The sequence below is a fragment of the Brachyhypopomus gauderio genome, chromosome 5, assembly GCF_052324685.1.
Source record: "Brachyhypopomus gauderio isolate BG-103 chromosome 5, BGAUD_0.2, whole genome shotgun sequence".
Taxonomy (NCBI): domain Eukaryota; kingdom Metazoa; phylum Chordata; class Actinopteri; order Gymnotiformes; family Hypopomidae; genus Brachyhypopomus; species Brachyhypopomus gauderio.
The window spans coordinates 12,425,097-12,435,050 of NC_135215.1; the positions used below are offsets into that span (position 1 = coordinate 12,425,097).

The 9,954-nt window shown below is 42.3% G+C and overlaps 1 long non-coding RNA gene across 3 annotated transcripts in view; it reads right to left on the reverse strand.

The window, feature by feature from the left end:
• LOC143514497 (uncharacterized) overlaps positions 1–9,700 on the reverse strand; it is a 15,330-nt gene extending 5,630 nt beyond the window's left edge. Inside the window, exons 1-5 of one of the 3 annotated variants that reach the window (XR_013130887.1) lie at positions 9,611–9,700; positions 9,303–9,427; positions 2,988–3,150; positions 2,304–2,453; positions 1–1,982 (exon numbers count right to left, since the gene is read on the reverse strand). The exon at positions 1–1,982 is cut by the window's left edge and continues 2,364 nt beyond it. This is a non-coding gene — a long non-coding RNA (uncharacterized LOC143514497). Of the gene's footprint in view, positions 1,983–2,303; positions 2,454–2,987; positions 3,151–9,302; positions 9,544–9,610 lie in introns of those variants that run through there. The other 2 variants (XR_013130888.1, XR_013130886.1) reach the window with 2 other exon arrangements.
• Positions 9,701–9,954: the final 254 nt, after the last annotated feature.

Here is a 9,954-nt window from a genome sequence, read left to right on the forward strand (position 1 = left end):
GCTGTAGGAGGAAGAGGTTCTGGAATTCTGGAAGACCATATGTGTCTTTATACTGCAGTTCATTTTGTGTGTACCCTGCCACTTACCACCACATTTCTCACTGCAGCTGTTAACCGCAGTTAGTAAATGTTAGCATAGCAAACAAAGTAGCACCTTGAGAAGTCTGCATAATTACTATTTTTTTTCCAGTGCAGTGTGTCAGTCCATTTGTGACTGGGTGTCATGTCTAGTTAATGCTGATGACAAGAAACAGCTTTTCTTCTCTTTTTTGAAAATGAATAAAAGCAATCTTTTCTCTGTACAAACACACACACACACACACACACACACACACACACACACACACACACACACACACACACACACAAAGTAATTGTCATTCATGGTTGCACCAGTGTTTCTTGAAATGCCCCACAGCCAAATACAAAAGAAAAATATTCATTGTCACAGAATAATTCTATAAGATTACAATGAAAAAATGAGAAATTTCAAATGAGAACTTCAAATGAGAAATTTCTGGTGATCTGAATAAATCATATCTGCACTCTGTACATGCAGCTGGGCAGGGAAGTGGTAGTGCAGTCTACAGCTCCATCTTGTTGCTAAAATGAAAGTCATCAAATATACATGAGAGAAGAGTACTAGAAGAGTATTAGAATAGTATTAGGAGAGTATTAGAAGTTGGAAGGCCAGTGTTTTCTCCTCCAAGGAGGAACAGTAGAGCAATAGCATTAGTGTCAAAGCCATAATTAAAATCATGAATCTAACTTTAATTGTTTGTAGAGAATTGCCCAGTGCATCAGCAACAGATTTCTAAATAATTTAAGCACTGATAAAATACACTATGTTCCCTAAGAAATTTTACCCATGGCTTGAGTTTCAAATGCAATCATTTAAAATGATGCCTTGTCTTTTTGTCCTTGTACATAAGAGTCACCACTACCTGTCAAAAGAAAGGACAGGGACCTGTAAATAGTGTCCTTCTGGCTCCAGGAGAATTTGCCAGAAGTGTCTCTGCATTGGGGAGACTGAATGTCTCATGGAACTGGATGATTCTGTTCTGACAAACACTTTCACTAGTGCATTTGGGTAACAATTAAACATGTGTAGAAAATGTGAATGTCCTCCATTAACACAGATATATATGACAACATTTTAATTCAATGTGCTCTGTGCCATTATGGAAATCTACAGGTGGCTTCGTAGTTGGTGTTGGCAGAGCTCAGCGCTTGATTCATTCCCGTTTATTAAAATAAGAAAACAGTGCGTGTTTGCATGTGTGAGTATGTGTGCAAGTACATAGTACTAGTTGCTGGACTGAACCAAACCTTACATCACAGAGAGGTTAAAACTAGATTATGTCTATACTCGAATATATATATAATATATATATACACTTACACTATACTTTTCAGTCACAAATTATTATTTGATGAAATTTCAGATAAAATGTAGGCTTTAAGAATCATTACTAAGCATTTATAAAAGCTAAAAAGCCCTGCTGATAAAGTTACATAAGGCGTTTAAAAAATAATTAAGGTTTTAATGATTTACTAGTTTTGTAGGATGTTCACATAGTCTCCTCCTTGGTGTGGGGCTTATAACATATGGCAATTTAAATAATGTGTGCTGTACCTAAAATCTACAGCATGTGCTGATTCTGCAGCATGCGCTGAATGCTCAGAGTCTGTCCTAACCTCTAGAGATCTCTCCTAGGTATGTGATGAATACGATTAATCAGTCTCCATCTTGACCATAAATATCACTTTGTAGAAAGAATTCCAACTTAGCAATAAGACACAAGACACATATTACATGTAAAACCAGACTGTATGTTTGTTACATCCAACCTGTTTTTCCTAATGCATGAGGCAGCACTGGCAGTGTTAGCACGTCATCAGTATGTGGGGTGGCAGGTGTCCCAGGAGAGCCGCCCTTTCTTGGACCACACATGGGGTGATCTCCTCCTCCATCCCACTGTCCTGTGGAGATTCAGGACAACAGGTCCCTCCTCAGATTTGGCATTTCATTTCTTACAAAACAAGCTTTTATATATATGTAGCACAGCTGCTACAAGACACACAAACTATGGCTAAAGCATTTTCTAAATATGATATAAACCTTCGACATTACATTAGTCAGAGGATAGCTGTTAAAAATGCCAGTAAAAACATGACATGATTTTCAGTTTTCGTTTTTGTCAAATCAGTATGCCAAAGACACTTTCGAAAATTGCCCAATATTATGTCTCAGCCTTGCTGACATGCACCCCACCCGTGTGAGAGCCAGTGGATCGTAGTGACCTCATCGTGTCTCGTTACGGCAGCTTGAATGGTGGAGGGCTGATAGCAGGACGTTCAGGCGTGGAGCGTTTAGCACACCACCAACCCGCCGTGTCATCCGGGGTGACTGGAGAATGCAGCGCCCCCCGACAGGCCCTCTCTGCAGGCGCTCTGCCAAACATGGGGGGGGAGGGGTAATTACTTTGTGGGTTTACGGAGAGCACACTGCAGACAGTGGCAAACTTAAAAGTGTTTTGGGAAATTGGGAGCAAATGATTTCTCCCTCCCTCTCTGTCTCCCTCTCTCTCTCTCTCTCTCTCTCTCGGTAGTGAGTGTTGCCTCTTGTTTTCAGAGGGATCTGAGGAGGAGATGAAAGCGTGGTAAGGAGATTCCCTAGTGGGCAACCTCGTGCTTGAAAGCCCAAAAAGAGAGAGCTTTGAAAAATACGCTATTTCATCCAGAGTGCAGGCACTCTTGATGAGAAGGGAAGGTAGACTGCACTGGTCTATAATATAGAAATGATACCAAACACGTCATACACTTCCCTGTAAAGAAAATACATTCATAAGATTGCCAAGCTTTGATCAGTGCTTGAAAAATAGTAAAATAATATTTAGTAATTCACCAGAACTGCAAGGTATCATAAAGTAATGGGCTAATGATGTGTTTCCAAAAGGAGCAGATGCATACTAAGTCCTAACTGACTTATCTGAGTAGATGTTTGATCAGTCTCATCAGACACTGCAGTGTTCCACAGATCTTCCTTCCAAAGTTGCCACCATCTCCTTGAGAAATAGGAAGTGAGTAATGAGGAGGCTGATGTATTTTGACGGAGCTCCACAGGTGTTTCCCTCACCAGCAGGACTGCCTGTGGGGCGGGATTAACGTGAGCATATGATCACTAATTCACATTAAGTGACCTTCAGCATTCACCAATTAGTCACACACACTGAAAGGCTTGTTACCGAATGATGTGGTTGATTTAACTCTTAATACACTCTACTGTACGTCCAAACTGGGGTGAGCACATGCGCACTTGTGTCGTTTTATTACGACTCCAAATCTGTAATTTTGCATGATAATAGAGAGAAAGAAACTGAATGACATTTCCCAGGAAGTGCTGAGTATGCTCTCGTTTCTTTTCATGAGTCTTTTGTATTTGTGGAAATGTGACATTTCAGCAGGACAACACTGATTTACATACAGTGCCACTCTAAACCTAAAATGACAGACCAGGCAGAATTCAGACTTCTCTCTCCCACTTCTCCTGTTTCCCATAACCACCCAGGTGACACATACACCGAGGATGAAAAATAATTTAGCCAAATATTTTATGGCACAAGTGCTATTGTTATATTAACTGTGTAGCCTTTCTGCTTATATTTCCCTATCTGTTGATTCTGATAATGAAGTGCTGTTCAGTTCTAGTGTGAGGGTTGTGTAGAGTGCAGCTGCAATATAACAGAAGGTTTATCTCTCTAGTTCCAATCTCTCCCTCTCTCTCCCTCTCTCTGGCTTTCCCTCTTGATGCTGGCTTTACTGTGGACTCCTTCCTGTGCAGAGTCATGATGTAATGAATCCTGACAGCATCTGAAACCTACTGTGAACTACTGCTGGCTGAGACCAGGAGAAAACTTCACTTCACCATAAACACACTCATACTACACAAGATTCACAGTAATTATGCTTTTTTGGGAGTCCCATGACAACATTTATCAGTAAAATCCTAAACATATCGAGGCAGTATGAGGAAGTGTTCCACATAGGTGTAGGCATGTCAATAGTAATATAGTTTGTGGAAACGATTCTTGGGCTGAAATTACATTTTGTATGTTGTACTTTCTGAATGTGCTTTAAGTTCACTGGCTTACTGATGGCTAAGTAGGTATAATTCCTAAGCAGTAATTTCTAGAGTATAATTCCTAATTAATCTATCTATACATTTTCAATTATTAAACAGATGTTTCTCGGCTGTTTATGGGTAAGTTCCTTTCCAAATCATTCTCAAACTCCATCAATGGACTGAGAATTCACATATTACTTTAGATGACTTCTAATCAGGAACTTTTGCAAAATTTCCAGGACAGAGTTCCTTTACTATATATAGCAGCCATCTAAACCGAGCAAGTCTCCTCTGTTGAAAGCTGCCACCTTGAAGCCCATTGAACAAGAAACAAATAATCGCAGCACTTAATTACAGGCTGACAGTCTGGCAGAGCGTTCGGCGGGTCCACACTTCTGCCTGGCAGAGACAGGGCACACATGGCACCAGCCTCCCCCGCCCGCCTGCTCCCTCCCCACCCTGGGCCAGGCACGGCCTGGGCTACAGGCGCAGGGTGGTCGTGGCAGCCGGCTGGCTCCGCCCGGACTGCCAGCTGGCTCCACCCTGGCTGCTAGCTGTGTTTCTCTGGAGGATGTGAGATTACAGCAGGAGGATGTGAGAATGAGGGCTGAATCAGAAAAGTAAAGAAAGACAGAAATGGACAGAGGAGGTAGAAATGATCCCTAGAGGTGTTCACTCTGTACCAATCACACCTGTGTCACGGTGCTTCTGGGTCACCCTGGTTAGTGACCGCCGAGTCGCTCATGAGCAACTATTGTGAAAATGGGCCGAACCTTATACTGGCCTTTTGTCCCTGGATATTAGTTCCATCACATTAAGGCTAATAGGAGAAACTTTTTGTTTAATCCAAACAAAGAAAAAACTTCCACAACACCTTTATATATATATATATATATATATATATATATATATATATATATATATATATATATATATATATATATATATATATATATATATATAGACTCACATATGAGCTTAAATGACATCCCATTCCTAATCCATAGGGTTCAATATGACGTTGGTCCACCCTTTGCAGCTAGAACAGCTTCAACTCTTCTGGGGAGGCTGTACACAAGGTTTAGGAGTCCGTTTATGGGGATTTTTGACCATATGTAACGTTCTAACGGGAGGGGTGTGACACAAACACAAGTTTTAAAGTATTTTATTGAAGGAAATAAGAGACAAACTAAATAGACGAAAACACCAAAGCACACTAGAACGCATGTAAGGGAAAACATACAAACGACTAAACGGCAAACAGACCCACCAAGAAACTGAACTAATCATGAGCTAGGAAGAAGACCACAAAACACTAAACTGAAACAGAGAATGCATACAGGAGTAACACTGGACACCGAAGGAATAAAAATCTGAAACAGGAATGAAAGACAACTAGGAAGACACATACACAGCGCACTACGACAACGCAAGGAAGTAACGAAGAGTTGAATGAACTAGATGAATAACTAAACCAGACTACACAAATGAAACTATGCATAGAGACAGGGAAACTAAGAAACAATATAACCTTTAACCGGGACAGACTACGCGGAGTGGGGAGGCAGGGAAACAAGGAGAAAAACGTATATATCAAAATAACTATAGATAAGGCAGAGAACATGAACATAAAACACGATCAGCAGAGATTTCAAACAACGAGCAGGAAACAAGGGGGGACTCACGTACAATGACCGACGGCAAGGGGTAGAACAGAGGGGAAACCAAGGGAACGGGGAAAACTAGGCGGGACTAGGGAGGAGGGAGGAGCTGGACGTGACACCATTCTACCAGTAGCGCATTTGTGAGGTCGCATACTGATTTTGGACGAGAAGGCCTGGCTCTCAGTCTCCACTCTAATTCATCCCAAAGGTTGAGGTCAGGACTCTGTGCAGGCCAGTGAAGTTCATCCACATCAGACTCTGCCATCCATGTCTTTATGGACCTTGCTTTGTGCACTGGTGCACATTCATGTTGGAAGAGGAAGGGGCCAGCTCCAAACTGATGGAGCATAGAATAGTCCAAAATGTCTTGGTATCCTGAAGCATTCAGAGTTCCTTTCACTGGAACTATGGGGCCAAGCCGAGCTCCTGAAAAACAACCCCACACCAAAATCCCCCCCCCTCCCCCCCCACTAAACTTTACACTTGGCACAACGCAACCGCCAAACCCAGACTCATCCATCAGATTGCCAGATGTAGAAGTGTGATTCTTCACTCCAGAGAACGCGCCACCACTGCTCTAGAGTCCAGTGGCGATGCATTGTACTTGGTGATGTATGACTTGGATGCAGCTGCTCGACCATGGAAACACATTCCATGAAGCTCTCTGCACACTGTTCTTGAGCTAATCTGAAGACCACATGAAGTTTGGATGTCTGTAGTTATTGACTGCAGAAAGTTGGCGACCTCTTCACACTATGTGCTTCAGCATCCGCTGACCCCACTCAGTCAGTTTACCTGGCCTACCACTTCATGGCTGAGTTGCTGTCGTTCCCAAACACTTCCATTTTCTTATAATACAGCTGACAGTTGACTGTGGAATATTTAGGAGTGAGGAAATTTCATGACTGGATTTGTTGCACGGGTGGCATCCTGTCACTGTTCCACGCTGGAATTTACTGAGCTCCTGAGAGCGACCCATACATGAATACATGATACACTTGCACATGAACACTGCAAAAAAGAGGCCGTTACTGAGTTTCTTTATTACTTTATATGAAAAGGCATACTGCACAACCATGTGTGCACAACTGTTAACCTAAAAAGGCATCACCTTTCAATGGATGTATATCTACCAGTTAAGCATACTGAATGAAAGGTTCAAATACTGTTTACCCTTTCTCAAAACTGGCCTTAGCCTTTCAGCGGTGTCTCAAAATTCAATTCTGCGTCAGACCTATTCCTTAAATTGAGATGACATGCAGGAAAGACCCTTGACCTTGCAAAGATTGAGTGTATAACCCGAGGCACCACTTTAATTACCTGCAAATCGTTACGAAAGATGAAAGCTGTAAGCATTGTCTAGTACAGAAATGCTCAAAGCCAATAGCAATAGTAAAAGGGCACAAGAGACACGGGCACAGTATAACCACAACCACACAAGAAAACAGCTTCTATTTCGGGTATTAGGCTGTGGGTCTGGTTGTATTACATTTATTTAACAAGGGAAATGGAGGCTCTCACTCTGTCCATCAGTGTCTGATTGCAGGCTCAGCAGGCCTCCCTGGCTGCTAAACGCCGGATCTTGTCAGCGGGTTTTTGGCTCTTGCGGCTGCTGCCGGAGCGAAGCGTCCGTCGCCGCTGCCAGACGAAGAGATTCGGAGCAGCGGCGGCGACGGCAGCTGGGCTCGGTCTGCCCGAACGCTCTCACGTTTGTCAGTGGCCCCCGCAATCTCCATTATGAGAGCGGCGCTGAAATCAAGCCGAGAGCAGGGCAGGCAGCCTCACTTTCACTCACGGCTCACAAGAGGCTGCGCTTCCTATTCAACTCACAGCTGTCGTGAGGCAGAGAAAGGAGGGTTTCGCATTCGGAACACGAAGTGTTAAGTCGTTCATTATTGCGAGTTGAGTATCCGAGGCCGTGATTATAATACTGCACCAAAGAAGGCAGTGTTTCAAAGTGAATGATGTTCACTTACATTTGGAATTAAAATGCACTCTACACGGCTAACTTATTTCCTGACAGATAGAGGATGGTGGGATGGTAGGCTATATAGTATACTGTATAATGTGCTGTTGAAAAGAGGCTGTAATTCAACGCCTTGTTTAAAAACTCAAAACTCAGATTTAGCTCTCTGTAGTCTGGATTAACAAGACAGGTAAACATCTCTGATTCTCAATTTTGAGTCAAGTTAAAGAAACAAGCTCTCCCAGAACAGTTATTTTTATGAGCAAGTCTGTTTAGTCACTCTCTCCTGGAGGAAGAAATTTTGAAAGTGTGTGGTGGGAGGGGGTTGGTGTGTGGGGGACTACTCGAATATATAACAGACAACATAAAAGCTGATGGCTACACTCACCTCCCTACACCACTGCCAGATAGGGTCCGCACCTCCCACACATCAATCTTAAAAGCACACTCGGGATTTCATTGCAGTAGACCCCCCCCACACACACACACACATACACACACACAAACACGCACATGCAAACACATAAGAACTGCGGAAGCTCAGGCATACGCACTGCAGTGACAGAAGGTTGAGGCAAGCGCTTAAATGAATTCTCCCTTTGACACCCACCAACTCTGGCAGCAGTTTGGTTTAGCACGCATGGGTGCACCGATGAAACTGTTTTAAAGGCTTATAAATGCTTGGGTTTTGTTGTCACAGTTGATGTAATCCCCTACGCCCCCTCATTCTGGAGCATAGCGTGTTGTTTGCTATAGTTCTGTGTAGCAAACAGACTGATCAAGTCTCTAAACAAAACATTATCCTTTAAAAAAGCACACAACTGTGACATTACATAATTTGCTCTTGTATGTACTGTATAGCACAAAAAACATTTAGACGTCTCGAACAGGATATTCTTTAAAATTGTTGTTTTAAAAATAGTCTTGGATTATTTTAACTTCCTTTAAACCATTCTTGGTAGTGCACAACACATACTTAACATTAATGATCCACAGAGTTAAATGTTATTTCCCTTGAGAATTCCCATATTGGTAAATCATTTCAGCATGAACCTGTTGAGTATCTGCACCTGTGACTGCAAGCAGAAGAAAAAAATGTCAAAGGTGTTGAAAACCAATGACAAATCTGGGGTTCGATGTCATTTGTTGTCATTTGTTTACATGTAAGTGATGTTAAAGATATATATCTTTATCGTTTTGTCACTCTACACTAGCACTATATGAAATATTTAGCTTGAATTTATGAAACGAGCATGAATTTGAAAATAACGATGGTACTGTCATTGTACTGAAATATGAAGCTAGTGTCACTCGCTTCACTCTCCAGTACTGCAAATTAATTTACAACTTCAAATACATTTACAGTGTTGATTAAATGTAGAAATCATGATTTAATAACATGAATGCACAGTATGTTATGTACAGTGACAAGTCTGAGAAATTAAATTTATATCATATATCAAGCCATATACAGTTAATAAACACTAAAAGCAAGAATACACACACACACACACACACACACACACACACACAAAGAATCATCGCACCTGCAGGCTCAGAGACAGCACGCACCGCTGACCATTTGGTATCCTTCTTCATTCAGCGCTGCCGCAGTACAGACAGCAGTTTCTATGACGATAGTTTCCATGCCGCTTATTTACCCAGCTTCCCTCTGCAGGCAGGATAAATCACACAGGCAACAGTTTGGAGCAAGCGCTGCATCCGTCTCTGTGGCATCCCATTAAAATCTTGATGAGTTCATATTCCACTGCCAGAGAGATGTCTGCTGACCAGGGACCCCACACATATCCATTAGCCAACACCCAGGTGCCCCACAAGACATAAAAACACTCACAGCCTCATTCACTCATGGCGAGAGGTGACCTGCGACCATGAGTCAAACGAACGGCATTGGAAAGTCAACTAGTGGGACAGCGGAGGCAGTCTGCTGATCTTCGGTCATTCTGGTTTGAGAGTTTGGGTGGTATTTTAGGGGTGACCCTTCTCCTACGTAGGCCCAGTGGGAACAGCATTGTGGAGCATATCCATCTGGAAGCCACGCTGACATGACAGCTGGTTTCTGCTTACACACAGAATGATCACTGAATTAAATCATCGAATTAACACCGCTATGATTTCATATTTCACATTGCATTTCATGTTGGCATGACTACATAGATTAGTTTGGGAATACAGAAA